This window comes from Mesoplodon bidens (assembly GCF_964165515.1).
Source record: "Mesoplodon bidens genome assembly, contig: HAP1_SCAFFOLD_270, whole genome shotgun sequence".
Lineage (NCBI taxonomy): Eukaryota > Metazoa > Chordata > Mammalia > Artiodactyla > Ziphiidae > Mesoplodon > Mesoplodon bidens.
In genome coordinates, this window is record NW_027672389.1 from 360,305 (window position 1) to 384,996 (window position 24,692).

The window sequence follows — 24,692 nt, forward strand, 5'->3', positions numbered from 1 at the left end:
CGGCAGCTGCGGCCCCGCAGCGTGCGCAGGACTGGCGTCGCAGCCAGAAGACATAGGACCACGGGCCCCAGCTAGACCAACCCCCGCATGCCGCGCTCCGGAGACCCCGCGTGGCCTGGTGTTGGCGCAGCTATCAACGCCCTCCACGCCGCGGGGCGGCGGTTTACGTCGGCGGGCGGTGCCGCGGGGGCGGGGCTCGAGGACGTCAGCACGCTCGCCGTGCGTCGCGTCCCCCCGCAGCCCTGTCTCCCATGGTGACGCGGCCTGAAGAGAAGGGGCTTGAGCTCTGAGACTAAGGCAGCGCGAAACGTGCGAGGTGTGGAGACTTCGGGGTTTCCAAACAGCGTTTGCTGACTCATCCTAACAAACGTGAGACCTGGTTGTATCAACGCATTTTAAACGTAAACTCCCGTAAGTGTCTGGGCTCCCCCCGCCCAGGAGAGAGCGTGTATTCCGTGAGGGACACACGAAAGGCGGAGTGAACGTCTGCCTGTGGTCCCTTACCTGGTGCACGGGTGTGTGAATTTATGCGGAGAGCTCTTAATTTCTGGAGTTTCTGCTAACTTGACACGGTAGATGGCAAATGGTGACGTGTTCCATGCATTCAGGACATGATCGTGGTTACTAATAATCACTTTGTTTTGTACTGACAACTGCACAGAGAATTTACTACTGAATATCCACTTTACAGAAGGGAAACTGAGGCGTAGGAACTGAAGTGACGGAGTAAGAGGAAGGACTCAGACTATCGGTGTTAGTAAATGAACCCTGCAGGGGGCCGTTAGCCTGCGGTGGCTCTAGCGATGCGGCCGCCTACGTAAACCAACCAAAATCTAAGCCTGTCAACGGCTCAGGGTGACGCACACCGCTGAGGACCACCAGTCACAAACCACCAACTAGGCTTTAAAGCGATAGCAAGTCAGGCATTTCCTTGCTTGGCTTCTGCCCTTTTAAAATAAACATCTCTGCAGCTCCTGTGGCTGGAGCGCTCCTCACCACTTCCGCTTTGGTGGTGCCTGAATTGAATCTATTTTTGCTCACGGAAAGTCTTATTTTAAACATGCCTCAGTCTGTCTTTTAACATTGGCCGTAGAAGTTGGATTTGTGTCCAGTTTCTAGAACAGTGGTCGTCCTCTGGTCAGGCCTTAGGCGTTATGCATACAGCGTTCCTCTTCTACCACCACCTTCTGGATACCTCCACCCACTACCAGCTCCCGCGTACCAGATCCCCTACATGTGGTCAGCAATGGCTTTCACACGCAGCGTGCTCACATTATAACATCGCAGACACTCCTCCGTCCTCCAGCCAGCGTGTGAACTGAAACATTACCATTCCTGTGCAAGAGCCTGCTGTGACCACTTTCCCCAACACAGCCACTCCCCAGCTGACCCTGGGTAACCACTCTTCTGAACTTGGTCCCCATCACTGCATGCATGTCTTTCTATTTTTAAGTACTCTTAAACCTCATATAGTATTCTACTATGTTTTCTCTTCTTACTTGCTTTTTTTAGTGTTATCTTTGCTAGGTTCATCCATGCTGACACGTAAAGATCTGTCTAGTTCATGTACTTTCCTCACTATGTAGGATTCCCATGTAGGGAAATACAATAATTTGTATGTGCATTTTCCTGTTGATGGACATTTAAATTGTTTCCACTTTTCAGTATGATTTCTGTTTCAAAAAAATTTTATATACTTTCTAAAGGTTACTTTACATTTACAGTTACTACAAAATCTTGGCTATATTCCCTGTGTTGTACAATACGTCTCTGAGCCTATCGTACACCCAGTAGTTTATGTCTCTCACTTCCCCACCCCGTATTGCCCCCTCCTCCCCCTCTGCACTGACAGCGATTAGTTTGTTCTCTATATCTGTGACTCCCCTTCTTTTTTGTTATATTCGGTAGATTGCTGGATTTTTTAGATTCCATATATAGGTGATGTCCTACAGTGTTTGTTTTTGTTTGACTTTTTTCACTGACCACAATGCCCTCCAAGTCCATCTATGTTGCTGCAAATGGCAACATTTCTTTCTTTTTTAAGGCTGAGTAGTCTGCCATTGGTTATATGTACCGCATCTTCTTTATCCATTCATCACTTGATGACACTTAGGTTGCTTCCATATCTTGGTAATTGTAAACGCTAATGCTCCGAACATTGGCGTGCATGTATCTTTTCAAATACGTGTTTTTGAAAACACGTGTTTTTGTTCTTTTTGGATTTAAACCCAGGAGTGGAGTTGCGAGGTCATATGGTAGTTCTAGTTTTAGTTTTTGAGAACCCTCCATACTGTTGTCCACAGAGGCTGCACCAGTTTACATTCCCACCAACAGTGTGCCAGGGTTCCGTTTTCTCTGAAGATTGTACATTTTCTTCCTCGGGGTAATTGAGATGATGGTCGGATAATAACGTAAGATCGGGCGAAGTCTAAAGGAATCGTAGAACAGCTGGATGGAGTAGGAAAACGTCTGTTCGCTGGCGTCTGAATGTGAGAGAGACACCAAGACATGTGGGCCACGTTCTGGAGAGAAGGGAAACACAGACGCAAGCTTGACATTGGGCACAGCTTTTCTCCTTGGGGCATTTGCTGATTCAAATCTTACAGCCTAGGAGCTGAAAAGCCAAAGAGTTCAAAAGACTCTAACAACAGAAGCCAAACGGCAAGAACCGTTTTCCATTGATAAACAGCATTTTAACTATGTAGAAGCAGAAAATGAAAAGAAAGAACTTTGCATTACATTTAATAAAAGTTGAGGGAGATCTTTGTGGCATATTAGTGAACTTCTTTGTGGAAATTTAGCCATGTACATTGTGATGGAGAGGCACCAAGAGTTCACGAATTCTCACAATTTGAGTACACAGTTGCCTTAAATGTAGGCATGGTGGCATCCATGTACATCACAATGATTTGGAGGATGTTGTGTTAGTCAGCTCTTGCTGTGATAATGCTTTGGAACAAATCACACCAAAGTCAGTTACATAAACAAGAATTTATTTTTCTTGGACCTCTGGGCCAGCTGCAGTGGCTCTCTTTTAGACCTCTAGATGGCTAGTTTTGTTCCGTGTTTTGGGTCAGTTTGAGGTCTGTCACACACCTCTTCGTCTGGAGCCCAACTGTGAGGCCGCAGCCCCCAGGCCCTGTCTTCTCTAAAAGTTCATGGAAACATAAGAGGTGAGCCCAACCGCACAAGCCCATTTAAGGCCTCTTCTGCTCATTTAAGGCCATCATGTCTGCTCATACTTCAGTGGCCAAAACATGTCACAGATCTAAGCTGTATTTAGAATATGTGTATTTGTTTAAAGCTGGGTGCTCTCACAGAAGAAGATTGCATTTTGGACAGTGTTAGCTTAGCCTTTCCATCGGCATTTGGAAACGTGATAAACGTCGTGTCCACTTTTTCACCTTTGAGAACTTTTTGAAATTGTGGGACAATTTCTATAGGGAAAGAGGAAGGTACGTTTTAGAACTCAACTCTAATTACGGCAGTGTTGGGCGAAGAATTAATGAGATAAGGTCAATACAAATGAAAGATTTGGGATTCACATATTCATAATTATCATTAGCATTCTACAGAACATTCCTGGAGAATTGTGATGCTTCCTTTACGTGATTTCTATCATAAATCATTATAATCTGACCAAGCCACTTCAGTAAAACATACATCATACAGTACATCGCATTTTAGTTGTTCCTACCACTGCACAACTTATCGTCAGGCACGAAAGGCTACATATGGTATGGTTCCATTTATACGAAATGTCCAGCAGTGGCAAATCCATACACATGGCAAATATTATACATTAGTGGTTGCCAGGGCTTTGGAACAGTGGGAAATAGGGAATGGCTCCTTCAAATGGGTGTAGGTTTCCTCTTGGGGTGATGCAAATGTTTTGCCGCTGGACAGTGGTGATAGTTGCAGAACATTGTGACCGAACTAAATTCCACTGAATGGTACAGTGAATTGTAAAATGATCAAAATGGTGAATTTTGTGTTCTGTTCATTTTACTACAATAAAAAGGAGAAAGCATTAGGGAAAGACTTAGAGTTTTGGAAAGTAAGGTGAGCTGGTCAAGAAAAAGACAGCTCTACTGTTCAGTTTTCTCTCAGCTCTCCCAGTGCATTAATCCTCAGCAAAAAGTAGCCTGAACTTGTAGATGATAGTCATTCAACACAGTCCGGGGAAAAGTAACTAAAATAAAAGCCAACTCTTCTTCTTTAGCACATCTATGAAAGGTTAACTTCCTGCTCAGCCACATGGACATCCATGAAGACGTTTCACTTTAGGTTTCCTCTACTTCAGTACTTTACTCACAGCTCATTCACACGTGTAGGCAACAGCATTCCTTAATTCGATGGAATCTGCAGTGCTGGTTGTGACCAGTGTCATGAAAAGAAAAGGGAAGGAGGAAAAAGCCTCCACATTGACTTGGTGGTCTTGACGAAATGGATGCAGAAGACAGCTTGAGTGTCAAACTGGAAACTTTTATTTTCCTTTTCCTTTTCTTTTTATCTTTCCTATCAGGTCTTCTGCCCACTTCTCACCCCCTTCTTTCAAACAGGAGAGACACTCATTAGCTGCTTTTTTTTCTTTGTGCTAAAACAACTATTGTTTTGGGTTTCTTGTTGTTCGGTGAACATTATTGTTTCTACTGCCAAATGAGCTTCGGTGGTTGATGTAGGGGGTCTCTTGGGAACTTAAGTTTTTCCAGTTTAAGTGGGAAAGCTTTTTTGTTTGATGGGCTTTTACTGGGTGCTTCAAGGTTTGCTCTTGGCTCTTTGATGGGAGACTGGATTGCACTGTGTTTCCTTTGAGGTTCCGATAAATAAAGGATCCTACGTCCTCCTGGGCACTTTGTATTGATTTTGCTGTGTGTCCTCTCTAATAGCCAGATGCAGATTCCAGGAAAATGACATATAAATGAATATGAGTAATCTAATACTTTTAGAATTTGCTTTGCCCATACTCCTGGTCTTATTCTACTTGTAGCAGATGGGTTTAAAGAGCATTAGCTATGTACATATTAAATATAATATAAATATACCAGTATTAAATATTATATTGATATATAAATGTAATATACTTATATTTATATTAATGTATAACAATTATGTATTATATTAATATATATTTTTGCCTAGCATATATTATATACAAAATATATGAGTAATGAAATGTATTTATATGGTTAATATGTTCATAATATTAATATGATATATCGTGTAATATTGATTATAAAACAATTATATCATAATATATAAATTATCAATATATATATGTTTATATATATTATAAATATATAATTATTATTATCTGATATAATACACTATAGTTAATATATTCTCTATAACACAATACATAATGTATTAGTATAAGACAATTATATTATGTAATATAAATATAATACATCTATAAAACTATATATATTTTAATTATACATTACACATACAAGTATGTATAGCTATTTATAATTTTATTTACATAGGAATCTGTTCATCATAACAATTCATGTAAAAATATGCAATATTTTCAATCAAATGGGCCTTAACCTCACTACCTACACATAACTACTTTTACAATCGTGAACCCTGTCTAACTCATGCTTCCATATCTCTCAACCTGCTTTTCTACACATGCACATAGACACACATTTATATACGATATATATGTATACTACCAGTTTTCAGTTCAATGTATATAACTATATAATATATATAATTATATTCCTGTGTATGTATACAAATATAAATCAAAGGTATGTGTATAGATATGTATTTCATATGTTTATATAACTATATCATACAAATAATGTATGTGTATATAAATACATGACTATGTACATACATACACAGAAATATACTTATTTAAACAAAAGGGACCTAAATAAACATAGTTCTCTAAGAATAAAACTAGTTATGTCTCACTGTTTCAATAACAGTTTATAGTTTTCTACTGTATGTGCTTCTATAATTGTTATGAACAATTCCCATTTGTTGAATGTTAAGTTGTTTTAATTTTTTGCCATTATTAATGAAGCTCTAAAGAATACGGTGGGCAAGATTACTTGAAAAACTCTCCTAAAGGAAAAGGGTTAGGTATGCTAGGTTAAATGTACACAACTTATTTTTAAGTGCGTGGTTGATTTTTGAAGTATGCAGTAGAAATTTCCAGGACCCATGAAAGAAGGGTGGAACATGTGTGAGAGTTATAGCTATATTAGGAGTGGATTGAAGATCTTGATAGCTTAGAACAGAAGCTGGAAATGCTGTTTTTATAGAGCCAAGTGGCAAATATTTTAGGCTTTGTAGACCAAAGAGGCAAAATTGAGGATATTATTTAGGTACTTAGGTAACCATTTAAAATGTTACCAGTTAAAATGTGAAAATTATTCATAGCTCATAGGCCATAAAAATAGGCATCTGTCTGGATGCCTTAGTTTAATGATACACCTGACATAGAGAGTTGTTTTTAAATGGCCATGACCACATGAGAGGCAGAAGGTAAGACTCCATCCCTACTAGATGGGAAGTTAGAATTAAACCTATCTATCCCTAGCTTCACCTTTAATGAAAGGGTGTGCCAGGAGGAAAAATATCTGCTGGCAAAGGGAGACTAAGACCAAATTCTCTTGGCCTCTGCTCTGGGTAGGAAACAGGTAGAAAATCTTGAGAATTCTGAACCCCAGATCTGTGTTCACAGTGTTTGGGTTGCAAATTTATGTGCGGTCTTGCAAACAGAAGCTAAGAAATTAACTTAAAATGCTCCCAAATCGATGGTATTCCAAACACAAAACTAAATCCTTTCTGGAGAGGTAGACCTTCAACACAGGCCTATAGCATTCCCACAGATAAAGTTTAGCTAAACGTGAACTCATGATCTAAATTTATCCAATAATGAAGAAATCAGCTAGAAGTGGAGAGAATCAGCAAAAAACAATCAATACCAGGATTAGATTCCCACGGCCATCCATCAGATGTTGCAATAATCAGGTGCAAGGCAGAAAATATACATAAAACTAGAACTGAAACAAGGAACAAGGATGTTTTAAAAGACTGGGTAGGATCTTTAAAACATTTTTCAAGTACATGTCATTGATAAATCTAAAAACTCAAAGGTCGTGTAATACAGCAGATTAATCATGGAGAAGAGTGAATTTATGCTGTTTTTAAAAATATGGCAGATCAGATTTTCTGCCTAATTATATAAGTAGATTTATCTTTAAAAATACACATTATTTGTTAGCATACGGTATTTGTCTTTCTCTTTCTGACTAACTTCACTCTGTATGACAGACTCTAGGTCTATCCACCTCATTACAAATAGCTCAGTTTCGTATGCTAACACATATATACGGAATTTTAAAAAAAAAATGTCATGAAGAACCTAGGGGCAAAACGGGAATGAAGACGCAGACCTACTTGAGAATGGACTTGAGGATATGGGGAGGGGGAAGGGTGGGCTGTGACAAGGCGAAAGAGAGGCATGGACGTTTATACACTACCAAACGTAAGGTAGATAGATAGTGGGAAGCAGCCGCAGAGCACAGGGAGATCAGCTCGGTGCTTTGTGACCGCCGGGAGGGGTGGGATGGGGAGGGTGGGAGGGAGGGAGATGCATGAGGGAAGGGATGTGGGAACAGATGTATATGTATGACTGATTCACTTTGTTATAAAGCAGAAACTAATTAAAAAAATAAATAAATAAACTTTAAAAAAAAAATTAAAAAAAAAAATACACATTATTTTAAAGACTTATTGGCTGTAAAATAAGTTAAGGGTATTTCAAAGGGCTTCTCTCCAAAGAAAAGTGAGAAGTAGCAAAACACAGAAAGTCGAGGGGAAAAAATGTCAATATATGCATTGCGATAGGGTGAACTAAGCCTTAGGCTAGCAACAATGTGGACGAGCTGACCCTTAGATACTTACAACTAAGCTGGAATCTTCAAGAAGTTCAACTATTTATAACTAAAAAGATTTCTTAAAATTAATAACCAAGTGTTTTAATTGACATCAGAAGAGTAAAACAATAAACCCTGAGAACATAGAAAAAAATAGATAATAAAGATATGAGCAGAACTTAATAAAACAGAAAAAAGTATAAAATTGAGATGATTTAGTAAGTCAAAAGAATATTCTTTGAAAAGATTTAGAAAACACACTTTGATTAAGCAAAACAAAAACACAAGTAAATAATATACAGAAAGAATCAGGACCATGTTATAGCAGAGAGTACAAACAGAGAATATATGAAATGCCAGTAAATTTGAACATTTTTGTAAAGTGGACAAGTTCCTAGCTCCTAAAGTTTACCAAAACTGACACAAGAGGAAATTTATAGCTGGAGTTCTTTCACCAGTAAAGGAATGAAGTCAATACTTTAAAGTCTTTCACCAAGAAAAGACCAGACCCAGCCAGATCATTTGGGAGGTGAATTCTATCGAACTTCTATTAAACAGATAACATCAATATTAACAAAGAAAAACTTCTAGAGAGTAGCGAAGGAAGAATGCTCCTTTATTCATCTTATGAAGTCTATATAATCCTAATACTGAAAATAGATTAGGACTGTGAGGAAAAAGAAATTTACAGCTCAAATTTACTTGTAAATATAAAAGCAAAAATTTTAAACTATGATATTAGCTACCCAAGTTCACCAGAGTAAGAAAAAGCATGAGCAAGTTAGGTCATCCAATGAATGAAATGGTAGTTTAAAGTCAAGAATATATATCAATAGATTGAAATCACCACATTTGATTTCTTTCATCTGTCTCTTTAAAAATTGATAAGTACTTCTATTGATCTATCTTGTACTAGGCACTGTCCTAAGTCACTTACATATTTACTCCTTTAAACCTTCTATCATCCCTGCGGGAAAGTTCTGTTTTGCTTCCATTTCGTAGCTAAGACTCTAACCCCCAGGAAAGTGAAGCAACATTTGTAAGTTTTTGTGGATGGTCAGTGATGGGACCAGTACAGGGACATCCAAAGTCTGTGCTTGGAAACAGTGCCGCATGTTGACACTCACATTACAGATGAAAGGAAAGGAACCATGCACTTACCATATAGATTAAATCTCACATTAGAGGTTAAAGGAAAGGAACCATGCACTTACATTATAGATTAATACCCCCATAACAGGTTAAAGGAAAAAGAAACATGTGCTTCTCTCAAAAGTTGTAAAGAAAGCATATCCATTTCTTAATATATTTCCCGATTTCTTTTGCTTGTTTTCTGACCTTTGTAGTGCATTTTGCCATGAGGCAAATTTTAATTCTTATATAATTAAATGTATCCTTTTTTCTTTGTATCTTAGAAAGGTATTCCTCATGAATACTTTATTTCATGTCTCCCAGGTTTCTGATACTTTTACAGTTTCATTATGTTTTAACTTTTAACTAGTTGCTGTATCTAGAATTTAGTAATGATAGCCATATTTTCCCACTTTTGTTGAATAATTTTTGCTCCTGACCCAAAATGTAAATTTTATTTTAATCTCAATTCCCTTATGCTCTTGCATCTAATTTTAAGATGCTTCCTATTCCATTGGGTGTTTTGTCTATCTAAAACAAAATGCTACCTTAATTATAATGTAATTATACTATAATAAATGTAATTAGTAAATGTAATACAATATATAATAAATAGAATATATAAAATAACAAAATATAATTTACCATATAACAAGGTCCAAGGAGAGCAAAACTATACAATCACTTGAAATATCCTGCAAAAGATAGTTTATAAAATTCAATATTCATTTGTAATTTAAAAGAAATAGTAAAATAGGGATTGATGAATGCTTCCAAAATAAGAAGAAATTATATGTCTAAAAGAGAAAGAGGTAAATGATAAACTTTAGTAACACTGGCAATATGCAGGACAAGATGAGGATGCCTGATATAATGTTAAAGAAAAAGTATTATGTAACATTGTTTTTGCAGCACTGATGAGTTCAGTGAAAAGAGAATCTCATAGAAAAGAGTATCTCGTTCTTCTTAATGTCTGTACACTTGTCCCTTGCATGAACATAACGGCTTATTTAGCCAATATGTTACTGATCTGCATCTGGATTTCTAGGTTTTCATGGAATTTTATCATGCACAGTTGTTTCAAACACTAGGACTTCCTCTTATGTTTATATCTTTTGAAAGAAACAATATGTCGACAGATGATTTATCTGTGCTGGCTGCTAGCTGACTTTGGGTACTTCTCAGTTCTTCCCGTTACCTTCCTTGTCAATATGAAAATGGAAGGCAAGAAGGTCTCCTGTTTAGAGACTGTAAAGATAGATCTTGGTGATAAAGTCTTGGTGGTAAAGGCTAAAAGTATCAACCCAGAACAAACGTTTTTCCAGCTGTAACTATGTGTGATTCCCTTGGCTTGATTCCGTAGAAGATGTAAGACAAGACTGTAGAATCTGCGCCAAAGTGCTTCCAGTAGGATGGGCTAAGTCAAGTATGGTGGCGTATGTAATTCAAGACAAAATATAATGTCTCCTTTTCTCTCCTAGCAAAACTTGGTGGAGTGAATGTAGAAGTCACTGTCTGCTTTGAATTAAAGGAACACAATAAATCTTGTTTTGGAAGGTAAGTATTCTGGTCTCTTTGTGGAGATGAATTGGAAATTGTCTAGAAGAAGGAAAACGAGGTTAACCAAAGTTAAACTCGTAAATAATTGAGCATTAATTAAATATCTGTGGTCTATGTTTGTCTTTGATCATAATTTCTCACAATTTATAGACCTCTTTGATACTTGATGAATCCTTGTCAAAGATGCACTTAACAATGATTATTACTTGTGTATTAGGTTTTGCCTGGGCCCTGAAGAAACTATCCTAAATTACCAGCTATGATTGTCACTTGATTTCCTCACAGAGAACAATCAGACCTCCTTGTCTTATGTGGCTTGGAACGTGAAACTAGTTAGTCTCTTAGAAATTGTTAGAGGACCCTACAGAGCCCATTGGTGAAAGTTTGGACAACATTGGGCTTCTTAAAATTGATTCTTGTAGTGCTTTAGGAAAGATCACTGAACCAAAAGTATAACGGTGTTTCTGGTTCTGTTGTTAGCGTTCTCCATGGAAACATTGCTGAAGCTTCTGGACTCAATCTCCTTCCCCATGTGTGAATGTCACTGAAAATGTCCAACTCCATTCTATCCCCATATAACTTCAGAAACTAAGCAAAATGAAGACTCAAAATTCATTTCAAATAATGAAATGAATATATAACGTAGACTGGAACTGGGAAAATAGCTGGTTTAAATTCTGGAAAGTACCAACTATACAATTCTGGATAAGTTGCTTACTCCTACTTAGTCTAATTTAATGCCCATCTCACAGGATGTTATGATGATTAATTTAATGTCTTTGTATAACATACAGTGTTATGTAATTTCTTCTTGTTTTTCTTGAGTAAATTCATATCCTTAAGCAGCTCACTGTAAACAATAGTTACTTACTTGCTTAAATTACTCTTATCTTCTATTATCACCTGAACTGTGTCCTGCTCAAGTTAATATGTGGAAGTCTTAACCCACAGTACCTCATAATATGACTGTATTTGGAGATAAGGCCCTTAAATAGGTAACTGAGGTCAAATGAGGTCAAATGGGTGGGCTCTAATTCAATATGGCTGGTGTCCTTATAAAAAGAAAATATTAGGACACAGACATGCACAGAGAGAAGACCATGTGAAGACAAAAGGAAAACATGGCATCTACAAACCAAGAAGAGATACCTCAGAAGAAATCAATCCTGTTGACACCTTTTCTCAGATTTCTAGCCTCTACACCCGTGAGTGAGTAAATTTCTGTTGTTTAACCTCCTCAGTCTCTGGTACTTTGTCATGGCAGCTCTAGGAAACTAATACAACTTTTTATGGCCTCCTTGTCTGAAGTTGAAAGTTCAATATTTGGCACCATAGCTAAGAAACAAAAATATCATCTACATTCCTTGTTGTAGTCTTTCTTCCCCATTCTCATTGCTAGTAATTTTCATATTTGGGTCTGTTTTCTGTATCTTGTAAACAGAGCGTTATGCTCATTTCTAGTCTTACTGCTAACATACAATAAATGTGCAGATACCGAATAGATTTTGGAGAAGTGCAACATATAGTTGGTACATGTGTGATATGTGTGTATTCATATAATTTATACTTTTTCTCTATTTTCTTCCTTTGGTGTGAGCTAAGATTCTCTGCTTTTGTGACTAGTGCTCCTGAATACTAATCCCTGAATTTAATTCACCAAAAATTGTCAAAAATAATAATAATATGGGGAAAGAGAGAGTGATAGAGGGAGAAGAACAAACAATCAGGCAAGGGCAGTACTGTGAATTATTAGGGTCTTCTTAATAACATTATGTTAGTCTAGAGGAAATGACCGTAAGTATCATCAGTGAGCCCAGTTGGTCTTTATTGACTGCTAGAGACATCCCTGAGTTCTGTTCTTAGTCTCCAACTGTATGATGACTACTGTCTGGAAGTATTATTTGAACAACTAAAGTGACTTAATGGAAAAGGAACATGTCTTTAGAGAAGCAACAGTAATTTTTCTATCTGATTAAAAAGCAATGTTGACTGTCTGGCAACCTCAGTCATATTTGTAAGCAGAAAAGCATTGGCTCTTAAAAGTGGATGATGTAAAGAGATGAGCAGAAACTTTGGCGATAGGTATACCTGGATTTAATTCTCACTTCTACCACTTGGCAGATGGATAGCCTTAGGCAAGTTTCATACCTCCCTGAAATTCACTTAATTCAGTCTGTAAAATGGCATAATAACTTATTATAGCATCCTTTTAGGAATTTTAAATCAGTTATTGAAATAAAAGTACACACTATATAGACAAGTATGGATTCCTCAATAGGTGTTTGACCTTTCATTTCTCCAGTATCCCACCCCCATCAAATAAAGAAAAATACTTTTTAAAATTTATGAATATTTCATTGTGCTAAAGTTAAAGCCATAAAAATAAAAATAATCAAATGACTTACTATCATACCATTAGAAGAACAAAAAACTAGGTGTTCATGAGAGTTCCAAATTAGAATACAAGTTTTCATTAGGCACCTGTTTATGTATGGTATTCTGCTCTTTAAAATAAATAATTAAATTTGAAAGACTTATTTCCTCACTTTGAAGACTTTATTAGTTTACAAATTATATATCAACCTATGCTAAATATTATACCGACCCATGCTAATGAATTCAGTACAGAAAACAAAAAACACTGCACTCAAGCAAACTACATATATATGTGTATATATATATATTACTTAAATGCATTTATATCCTAGCATGTCTCCTAAAGCATTGTGGTAACTCACCGGAATACATACAATCAAATATAATGGCAAAAGCACTTAATATAAACAGGGCCAAGGAAACATAGACAGAAGATGAAGAAATGATGAGGGAAATGTGAACAGGAGGAAGTGTAGTTAATCAGGTTGTATGTTTTGACCTTAAGATTCTCTGTGTGGGGACTTCCCTGGTGGTACAGTGGTTGGGAATCCACCTGCCAGTGCAGGGGACATGGGTTCGAGCCCTGGTCCGGGAAGATCCCACATGCTGCGGAGCAAATAAGCCCGTGTGCCACAACTACTGAGCCTGTTCTCTAGGGCCCATGAGCCACAACTACTGAAGCCCGCGTACCACAACTACTGAAGCCCCAGCGCCTAGAGCCCGTGCTCCGCAACAAGAGAAGCCACAGCCATGAGGAGCCCGCACACCACAACGAAGAGTAGCCCCCGCTCGCCCCACCTAGAGAAAGTCCGTATGCAGCAACAAAGACCCAACATAGCCAAATATAAATAATAAGTAAATTTATTTTTAAAAAAAGGTTCTCTGTGGATAAAACAACATGTAAATAATTGGTTACAAAGCCACATTATTTGAAGGTGCCAGACTGCACATTAACAGTCTGACACAAAGGGACAGCACAGGAAAACTATTCAAAGATAAAGATTTTTAAATCTTTGCAGTTTGAAACCTTTTAGAGCAAGTATAATGAGCTCGACACACATTTCAACACTCAACATGTTAATCACATGTTCAAAGTATGTCTCAAAGTCATTGGAAATAGCTGTTGTCTCTGTCCCTGATATCCAAAACTGATCTGTGATGTGTAAAACTCAGGAGGTATTGATATCCAGTTTTTGGCATCTGAACAGGAAACAAAGTTGTTTTGCAGTCATAATAAAGAATGAAGTAAATGCAAAAGGATACAAAAGACAAAGTACTGAGGGAATGTATTAACAAAACGAGTCAAACTAAATTCTGGTGAACTGGGGCCTACGATTGTACACACTCCATGGAAATACCCCAGCCTAAATACTGGCATAGGCGGAAGGGTACTGCGAAGCCCATCACAGTATAATCCTTTAAAATGTCCCTTTCAAGGTTGGCTCCACTCAACACTGAGTATAGGAAATCTTCCCATCAGGGAGAAACACTGGCTGCCCAATGATTGACCAAGAAATTAACACACTAATGAATAAATGATGCTAATTTATTTCTATCCCTGACAACGGGAAACAGCACACACCCTGTGTCAATGGTATGTCCTCTTTCCCACTTTTCTAAATGGTAAATTATGTTTTTTCCTTCATTGCTTTATATCATGTGTGGCAGGCATGTTGGGAAATGGCTATCAATGGTTCTGTTATTGATCTCTACCTTCATTTCACGGTGGCTAAAGAAGATACTTTGTATGATTTCAATTTCTTAAAAATGTATTGGTACTTGTATTGTGGCCTAACATATGGTCTTTCCCGGAGAATGTTCCATGTGTACTTTAGAAAAATGTGTATTCTGCTGTTGTTGAGTGGAGTGATCTATATATGGCTGTTAGGTTTCGTTGGGTAAATGTGTTATTCAGTCCCCATACCTCTCGACTGATCTTCTGTCTAGATGTGTTATCCATTATTGAAAGCAAGGTATTGATCTCCAACTATTATTTTAGAGCTATCTATTTCTTCCTTCAATTCTGTCAATGTTTGCTTCGCATATTTGGGGGTTGTTTGGTACATATATGTTTATAGTTGTTATATCTTCTTGATAGATTGAACTTGTTATCAACATATAGTGGCCTCCTTTTCCTCTTGTGATAGTTTTTGATTTAAAGTTTATTTTGTGTGATAGTAACATAGCCATCACAGATCTATCTTCCTTCCTTCCTCCCTTTCTTTTTCTGTCTCTCTTTCCTTCTTTTTTATTACTATTTGCATGGGATATTTTATTCTATGCTTTAACTTTAAAGCAACTTGTGTCTTTTGAAATCAAGTGAGTTTTTTGCGGACAGCATGTACTTGGATTATGGTTGTTTTTAAAGTCCATTCTGCCAATGTTCATCTTTTTATTGGAGAGCTTAATCCACTTACTTTTTCAAAAATTACTGATGAGGAAGAACTTAATTCTGTCTGTTTCCTGCTTGTTTTCTGTATGTCTTATGCATTTTTTTGCCCCTCATTTACTCCATTAGTGACTTCTGTGCTTAGCCGATTTTCTTGTGGTGAACTCTTGATTCCCTTTTCGTTTCTTTTTGCATATAATGTATTGATATTTTCTTTGTGGTTATCAAGAAGATTGCATTTACCATTCTAAAGTTAAAACAATATAATTTCAATTGAAACCATCTTCAGTAGCACACAGAAACTCTGTTCCTCTACAGTTCCGTTCTCCTCTTTACATTATTGTTGTCACAAATTACACCTTTATACTTTGTGAGCCCAATAACATGGATTTATGATTATTTTATGCATTTTTTTCAATCATGTAAGAAATAAAAAGTAGAGTTACAAGCCAATAACACAATACTGGCTTTAGTATTTGCCCATGTATTTATCTTTACTGGAGATTTCTATTTCCTTCTACAGCTTCGAGTTGCTGTCTAGTGTCCTTTGATTTCAACCTGAAGGTTCAATTTAGCATTTCTCATAGGGCAGTGGTAGGAAGTTGTAAAACAAACGCCCTCAGCCTTTGTTCATCTGGTAATGCGTTAATTTCTCCCTAAGTTTTGAAACCAGTTTGGCCAAATATAGAATTTTTAGTGGACATTTTTTTTCTTTCAGCACTATAAATATGTCTGGCCTCTTGATTCCATGGTTTCATATAGGAAATTAGCTCTAATCTTTTTGAGGATCCCTGCTTTGTAACAAATTTCTTTTTTCTTTCTACTTTGTGAGAAAAGATTCTTTCTGTGTCTTTTGGCTTCTGAGAGTTTGATTGTACTGTTTCTTGCTGTGGGGTTCTTTGAGTTTCTCTTAGTCCTGAAATCAGCCAAAGATTTGAAAATGGCAGGAAAGCTTTGTGGCATTTTTACTTGCCCTTGCCCCATCCACTGTTAGTGTAGTGGTGGTCTTAAAGTGGTGGAGTCTTAATGCAGTGATAGTCTTAAAGTAGCAGCAGACCATTCCTAGTGTGGGACCCTCAATCCTGCTTCAGGAGGGAGCAGAAGAGACCGTACTGTCAGATTATTCTGTGTATCTGTTCTAACCTGTCTGGGAGCTACGTGAAGGACTGACACAAGATGCTTATCTCTGTCTTACCTAACTTGGAACACAGTCTGGAAAAGCGGCGGTCATTGCTCAAAAGCAGTGCAAGGTGAACTAACAAAGCACAGATGGCTGCGGCAGAAGACTGTGCACTGAAATACAATAGACCCCATGAGAGGCAGGAGCCAAAGTCGGCGGAGATTCTTTGGGAAATTAGAACCTACAGAAAGTACACATGTGTCCAGAGAAATTAAGAAAGCCACATGCATACTCAAGATAAGATGCATGTTCTGAAAACACCAGAGGAGTCTCTAAGCTTTTACCATGGGCTGAGCCCTGAACTCAATGCAGGTCAGCTAAATGTTGAAGGAGTGATCCAGCAATCTGCACAATGGGCAGAGGTGTGTGGTTTTGAGTGTGCATGTGGATGTGCTTGTGTATATTTATTTTTGTTTGTTTTAGGTGCAGGAATTCAAGGAAATCTCTGTCAAAACATTAGCTAAACGTGAACTAAAGGAACAGAGACTTCAGTGTGTACATACGATAAGGAAAACAGTCATTGCAAAAATAGTTTGGAAAGGTCCCTAAACAAACAGACTACTACAGCCTTCAACAATCAAAAGCCCAGGAAACCTTGGGAAAGTCGGAGAATCTGATTTCCATAGATACCACATTATAATGTTTGAAAGACAAATTTTCAACCAAAAAAATCACAGGATATACAAAGACATGGAAAAGTATGGTCCATTTAAGAAAACAAATTAATTGATGAAACCATCGCTAAGGAAGCCCAGACATTTCTCCACTGCATATTCTTGCCTCCTTTGTCATAGATTCATTGACCATAAGTGCATGGATTTCTTTCTGGGCTCTCTATTCTGTTCCAGTGATCGATGTTTTTGTGCCAGTACCATACTGCTTTGATTACTGTAGGTTTGTAGCACAGTCTGAAGCCAGGGAGCATGATTCCTTCAGTTGTGTTCTTCATTCTCAAGACTGTTTTAACTATACAGGATCTTTTGTGTTTCCATACAAACTTTAAAATTATTTGTTCTAGGTCTGTGGAAAATGCCCTTGATATGTTGATACAGACTGCATTGAATCCGTAGCTTTCCTTGGGTATGATGGTCATTTTAACAATATTAATTCTTCCAATCCATGAACATGGTATATCTTTCCAGCTGTTTGTGTCATCTTTAATTTCTTGTATCAGTGTCGTATAGTTCCCTGGGTACAGGTCTTTTACCCCCTGAGGCAGATTTATTCTCATGTATTTTATTCTTTTTTATGTGATTGTAAATGGGATTGCTTCCTTAATTTCTCTTTCTGATAGTTCACTGTTAGTGTATAGAAATACAATAGATTTCTATATATAAATTTTGTATCCTGCAAATTTACCAAGTTCATTTTTGAGCTCTAATAATTTTTTGATGGTGTCTTTCAGATTTTCTATGTATCATGCCATCTGCAAACGGTGACAGTTTTACTTTTTCCTTTCCATTTTGGAGTCCTTTTATTTATGTACTTTTCTTGTCTGAATGCTGTGGCTAGGACTTGCAAAACTACCTTCAATAAAAGTGGTGAGAGTGGGCGTCCTTGTCTTGTTCCTGATCTTAGGGGAAATGCTTTCAGCTTTTCACCATTGAGTATGTTAGCTATGAGCTTGTCATATATGGCCTTTATTATGTTGAGGTATGTTCCCTCTATGCCCACTTTCTGGAGAGTTTTAACCATGAATGGATATTGAATTTTTTTCAAAAGCTTTTTCTGCATCTATTGAGATGATCATATGGTTTTTAGTCTTCAATTTGTTACTGTGATGATGAGAGACCTAAGACAGCTACAGAGGCTAAGTGACCTTTCCTTCCCTGAATGGGTAGGTATCCTTGTTCTGCCTTCTAATTGAGTTAGTATCTGAGTAAAGAACTGCCAGGTGTCATTTAGTTCACAATACACTGCTGTGGCAATATAGAAATGAATTTGCCTAAATCATTTGGCTTTTCTAAATTATACTAAATGAATATACTGAATGAATACTTCAACTTAAGGAAATGTTCTTAAAAATATATTAATGTAGGCACTTCAGCGGAAAATTGAAAACAAAATAAATAATTCAGGTAAAATTAAAGTACACTCAGTTGTATCCAGTTTCCTCTTGTTAATCTCTCTTTTTCATTTGAGTGGACAGTCACTGGAGAATATCTGACTTGGGGCTAAGGAGATCTAAGCCGTCTTGGCCACACTGTATTCTCCTATGTCGTTTAATAAACACACCAGTTGGGTTGCTGAAAAAATAGTGGGAAAAATCAATCCCTCACATCCAAAGGGCAGCTCTTGAAAATATGTGGATTCTTGTAGTCATTTTGCTCTTCTGGCCTCAGAAGTTTTAATCTTAACCTTAGCCCCTCATGCAGAGAGACTTTTTAAACCAATTCCCACATTACTCATTATGTGACTGTTGAATAAGAGAAACCCAGCTCTTTTCCTGTGCTTTCAACCAGTTATCTTCTTCAAACATTTGTTTGGATTGTTATACCTTAATATTGCCTGGCAAGGGACTTATGGGAAGGTTCTTATTGTTTGAAAGTTTGGTGCCAGTATCTGCAAAGAAAGAAGAAAGTAAAGAAGGAAAGGTGTGTTTATCAAACATCCCAATAGTGAAGGTGTGTGAAAGCAACTTTTGAAAAAGTTAATCTGTCAGAGTTTAGCCATATTATTACATTTTATTTTATTCATTGAACATAAATAATTATCAATGAATCCTTTCTAGATTTTCTAGTTTCCCAAAGTTCCCTGTATTCACATTCTAAACTGAAAAATGGTATTTTAAGTCACTGCTCTCCACCTTATATTATTTATAATCACCCTCATGACCTCTTCCTTCAAAGAAACGTGATCCTGAGAAGTGTCCTTTGTTTGTCTTTGTGGAATAAGTGATGGGGATGCATCCTGGAGACCTGTGAGATGTTTAAATTGTGGCCTAATGAAACTAGGATGGAGAGTTCTGGAAAGATCTGGAAAGATGGCTGGTAGAGTGTGGCCAGATGTGGGAGAAGAGACACGTACAGAGAGAGGGAGAGGAAATTTTCAGAGGGAGAAAATTAAATAATTCGATAAGTTTTGTTGTGTGGTGTGGGATGCAAGCCTTTCTCTCCCCCTTTCCTTCACAATCTCTTTGTGAAAGACTGTGTTTTTCATTAGTTTTACTGAGATAGGATTTGCCGTTTTCTTTGGATACTGAGAATGGACCCATGGAAACAGCTACATTTGGATTATCTCTGACTATCTTTAATGAAGAACATAAATATTGGCCACACTATCTATGCACATGCTATCACCATGCCTTTTTTGTTCTCTGTTCATATATCTAAGTCCTCTTCTTTGAGATCAATCTCAAATCTCATCTGAAATGTACATTTATTGATAGATTCAACCCATAATGAACTGTCCCTTCTTTGTCCTCCTTAGGCTCTGATTATTTATAAAAACTCATTTTTGAACTTAGAAACTGTCCAATATGATGTATTAGTTATTTCATCAGCATCTGTAATATCCTCAACACAGTTATAAGCTTTTGTGGGACTGGGATCATACATTCTGTAATTTTTCTCAGTACTTACACTTACTTTGATAAAAAGCGCATTTATTCATCTAAACATCATTTATTGAGTGTTAATTAAATGTCTCAACTCAGTCAATATTGTTTGAATGAATGCATGCATGAATGAGGGAGTATGCAATAGGTAGCCTAATGTACCGCCCGATGTGAAAAAACCAAAAACATAAACACAAAAGCAAGCCAAAAAGTGGCCCAGGACTTTCTGTAAAATATCCTGCTTTTGTTGGATGAGGCCATGAAAATCAAGATGCTCCTGAAAGGTCTTAAGAGCTGACCAAGAATAGTAAACAATTGAAATTCTCTCAGGCTTATTCAACCCTATCACTGGACACATTTATACCTCTCAGGAATGTTATTAAAAGAAGAGATTAATATAGCTTTTATAGATGAGTTGATAAATCTCTAAATATTTAAACCTTCATTTCCTCCAAGGTTTCTCTATTTTGGGTTTCCAAAAGATTTCAAGAAACCACAGGATAATTAAAAAATTAGACATTATCTTTCTTACCTTCATGTTTTTTGATGGTAAACACCTTTTTATTTTCTCCATAGTGCTGCCCAATTTCCACCAGTACAGTTCTTAAGTGAATTTGGCTCTGGATGGTGGGATATATAAGATGTAAATGAATTGTTTGTATATGTTTTAGAATTCTTCAAAAGGGCCTGGCATTGGAAATGCATTGAATATTACTTAAATAAGTAAAGTAACTTCCTCAGCATTATTATTCTATTCTGGTTAGGATACTCTCTTCCCTGGTTTGTTAAAATTTCCCTCTAGAGTGGTTTTAATTTTGTTTCTGATAGGGTCCTAGGATTTATTGCCACACCCATCCTGCATCTGTTTTTCTTTGAATTACTCTCCTTGCAGTTTCTGATTCCTACAGGGCATTAGAGGTTAGTGACAACCTGGCCATCACAACTCTGGGAAGGACAGGCCTACTTTTCAGAGGTGTTGATGTTTTCTGTACCTGAAGGTTTTCAAGAGATATCAATCTTCCTCACCACCTCCCTTGGCCCTCTTAATGGACTAAGCAGTTCCTCATGAAATTTCTGTAGGATATCTGTACTAACTTCTCAATATTGTTCCATTCTGAGTCTAAATTCCTGGCCTCAAGGTAATGTTAGATTTCTAGCTGCAGCCCCTATTTACATAAGGCCTATACTAAGGAACGGAACCCATAGACATCAGTCTGCTCTTATTTCTCTGGATTTCATTTCTCTGTTACTTTCGGAAACATGCAGGTGTTCCTTTCTTTCTTTTAATCTCAGCTATGTGCTTTTAACATTTTCAAAATTGACCCAGAATTTACATGTGTCTCCAGTAAGAGTACATTAAATTGAGCTTAGTCTGCTCTTCTACTGGCATATTTGAGATCCAAAGAATTTGCTACTTAACTGGATTCAGTTAACTGTATATTTCAGGCACTTAAAACTCACCATGTTCCAAATTTCCCCCTTTATTGTTAGTAATTTTCTTGGGAATCTGGATAACATTAGATGGAATAAAGTTAGTGAGTGGCCCAAGATTGCCTGAAATTTTGTTTGTCAGAGTGGCCAGGAAAAGTTAAGCAAAGAAGAATACCAAATGAAAAACAGAATCACATTATTATGGCTGAGACAAGATTCCATGCAGAGCTCTCTGTAGAGCTGGGTTGGGTCATAACTTATGCCAAAGCTCTAGGTGGGGTTGGCATCTCATGCCAAGCTCTCAGTTCTGGGCTAACGTCATCTCTGGTCCACTCTATGGAGTGGAAACTTTGGAGGAATGGCCAATGTGTTCCGCGGTGTAGGAAGAGGGAAATTGTGAACGTTACTTTCTAAATTGTGGAGGAAGAAACCACTGTAAATGTGCCTTCAACTATGGTGTTTAATTTGACCAGTCAGATCAATGACTTTCCCCTTGAATGAAATGCTGCTACGTATATGAGCAGAAAAACAAAACTTGTATAAGGAATAGATAGCTAGTGGGAAGCAGCCGCATAGCACAGGAAGGTCAGCTCTGTGCTTTGTGACCACCTAGAGGGGTGAGATAGGGAGGGTGGGAGGGAGGGAGATGCAAGAGGGAAGAGATATGGGGACATATGTATATGTATAACTGATTTACTTTGTTATAAAGCAGAAACTAACACACCATTGTGAAGCAATTATACGCCAATAAAGATGTTAAAAAAAAAACTAGTATAAGGAGATGGAGAGACTGGGAGTCTTATTTTCCCAGCAATTAACTTTTCCTCGACCATGACCTTCCCTTGGAGTCTCCTAGACCTTGGGGATGATCGCAACCCCTTGGGTTGGGTGATGGCAACCCCATCTTCACTAGAACCTCTATAGTTAACTTTGATTTTTCCCACTCCACCTATCCATCCCATGTATGCAGTCAGACATTTGATCTTGGACTTTTACTGACAAAATATCCTTGCATATAACCATTTCTTTTCACTCCCACTGCTACTGCTTTTGTCACTGCCTTAACTAGGGCTTTATCTTTAAGTTCTTTATATAAATATCTATATATAAATAAAATATACAAATAAATAAAATATAATATTAATTCTGATGATTTTAAAGTCTTTTCTTGATAAAGACTTTTCCTGATAAATATACACAATATCTTATATAAATATTTTTGTATTATCTGTTCTTTTCTTAGAATTTTAGTCATATGATTCTATCTCTTGTTATGTCTAGAAATTTTTGATTGAATGCTGACTATTTTATTTGGCTTTTTTTTATTTTTCTCAGTGGAAATGGTGTTTTGCTTCAAAATATTTTACTCTACCTGGAAGTAGCAAATCTTCAAATTACAATTTTTTAAATGCTTTCAAATATCAATACTATAGGTGTCACAAAATCTAGAAAAATGACATTTGGAAATTAACTCCTGCCAGATGTGTCTCTATAAAACTTTTTCCCCACTCTTGTAGCTATATATTCTTTAACTGCCTCCTCATATGACAGTTTATGTGTTTTAGAAATAAAATTTTAAGAAATAAACTTTGTAGTTTATAGACATAGATTTCTTTTAACATGGTTGATTAGAGTTTGCTTTTAGTTATTAATAGTTTAGAAAAGTTTATTTCAGCGTCACAATTTATTATTGATAATGTCACATTAATTTTCATTGTTATCTTTGAGAAAAACTCTATGGATTACTTCCTCATAAATATTTACTATTATAAATGCATTACTGATTTCAGTACTGCTATAGGTTTGTGCATTACAGGAATTCTGATAAAATACTCATTCACACCATTCCATTACACACATTATTGATGGGGTATATTCTTTTATTTTTTTATTTATTTATTTTTGACTGTGTTGTGTCTTCGTTGCTGTGCACAGGCTTTCTCTAGTTGCAGCGACTGGGGGATACTCTTTGTTGCGGTGTGCAGGCTTCTTATTGCGGTGGCTTCTCTTGTTGCAGAGCACGGGCTCTAGGCACGCAAGCTTCAGTAGTTGTGGCTCACAGGCTCAGTAGTTGTGGCTCACGGGCTCTAGAGCGCAGGCTCCATAGTTGTGGCACACGGTCTTAGTTGCTCTGCGGCATGTGGGATCTTCCCGGACCAGGGCTCGAACCCGTGTCCCCTGCCTTGGCAGGTGGCTTCCTAACCACTGTGCCATCAGGGAAGCCCCTGGAGTATATTGTTTTTGTTGTTGTTGTTGTTGTTGTTGTTTTGCGGTATGCTGGCCTCTCACTGTTGTGGCCTCTCCCCGTTATGGGGCACAGGCTCCGGACATGCAGGCTCAGTGGCCATGGCTCACGGGCCTAGCCGCTATGCGGCATTTGGGATCTGCCCGGACCGGGGCACGAACCCGTGTCCCCCTGCATCGGCAGGCAGACTCTCAACCACTGCACCACCAGGGAAGCCCTGGAGTATATTCTTGACAGAAGGAAATTTCCATTTTGACTAAGCGTTGAAAAAAACTGAATCTTTGACTTATCTTTCACATGCCTGATGATTGAAAGAATTTTCCACAGAATAACTTCTGGTTTTATACTTTTCAGTTCTTTTTTTCTTCTTCAAACGCACATGCTTTGAGAGCTGTGAAATGCAAGACATGGCTATATTGTAAGGTGGTTTTTGTCCTTACGCTTCTGTGTCTTGTGATAGTTAAGTCAGTAGAGTAGTCAGTAAGAGTACTGGAAGTTATTCCTGTAATGGGATAGTATATAGTCAATTACATATGGTGGTGTCTGAAAATCACATAATAGCCTCACTGAAAACATCTCCTTAGCCAGATTTCCAAAAAGCCTGTGACCAATCCAATATGATCCAACACAGCAGAATATGATAGAAGGAAAATTGACAAAGAAAGAGACGCTGGTCTTTCCCTGATGGAAATTAAAATATCTCACTTTTGACAATTTTGCAAAAATCTATAATTACATGAACTAATTTCTAGGGTTCTTCGTAGGACCTAAAAAGGAACCCATAGAGTTGTGGAACAACAATAGAAGCTACTGTGATGAGAAGCCCGGGCACTGCAACAAAGAGTAGCCCCTGCTCGCTGCAACTAGAGAAAGCCTGCACGCAGCACTGAAGACCCAATGCAGCCAAAATAAAAATAAATAAATAA

The 24,692-nt window shown here is 37.5% G+C and overlaps 1 protein-coding gene across 1 annotated transcript in view; it reads left to right on the plus strand.

The window, feature by feature from the left end:
* Window positions 1-203: 203 nt before the first annotated feature.
* LOC308610250 (UDP-N-acetylglucosamine--peptide N-acetylglucosaminyltransferase 110 kDa subunit-like) overlaps window positions 204-24,692 on the plus strand; it is a gene marked incomplete at its 3' end in the record, with an annotated part of 28,231 nt that continues 3,742 nt past the window's right edge. Inside the window, exons 1-2 of the mRNA XM_081259458.1 lie at window positions 204-411; window positions 10,511-10,586. The remainder of the gene's footprint in view (window positions 412-10,510; window positions 10,587-24,692) is intronic.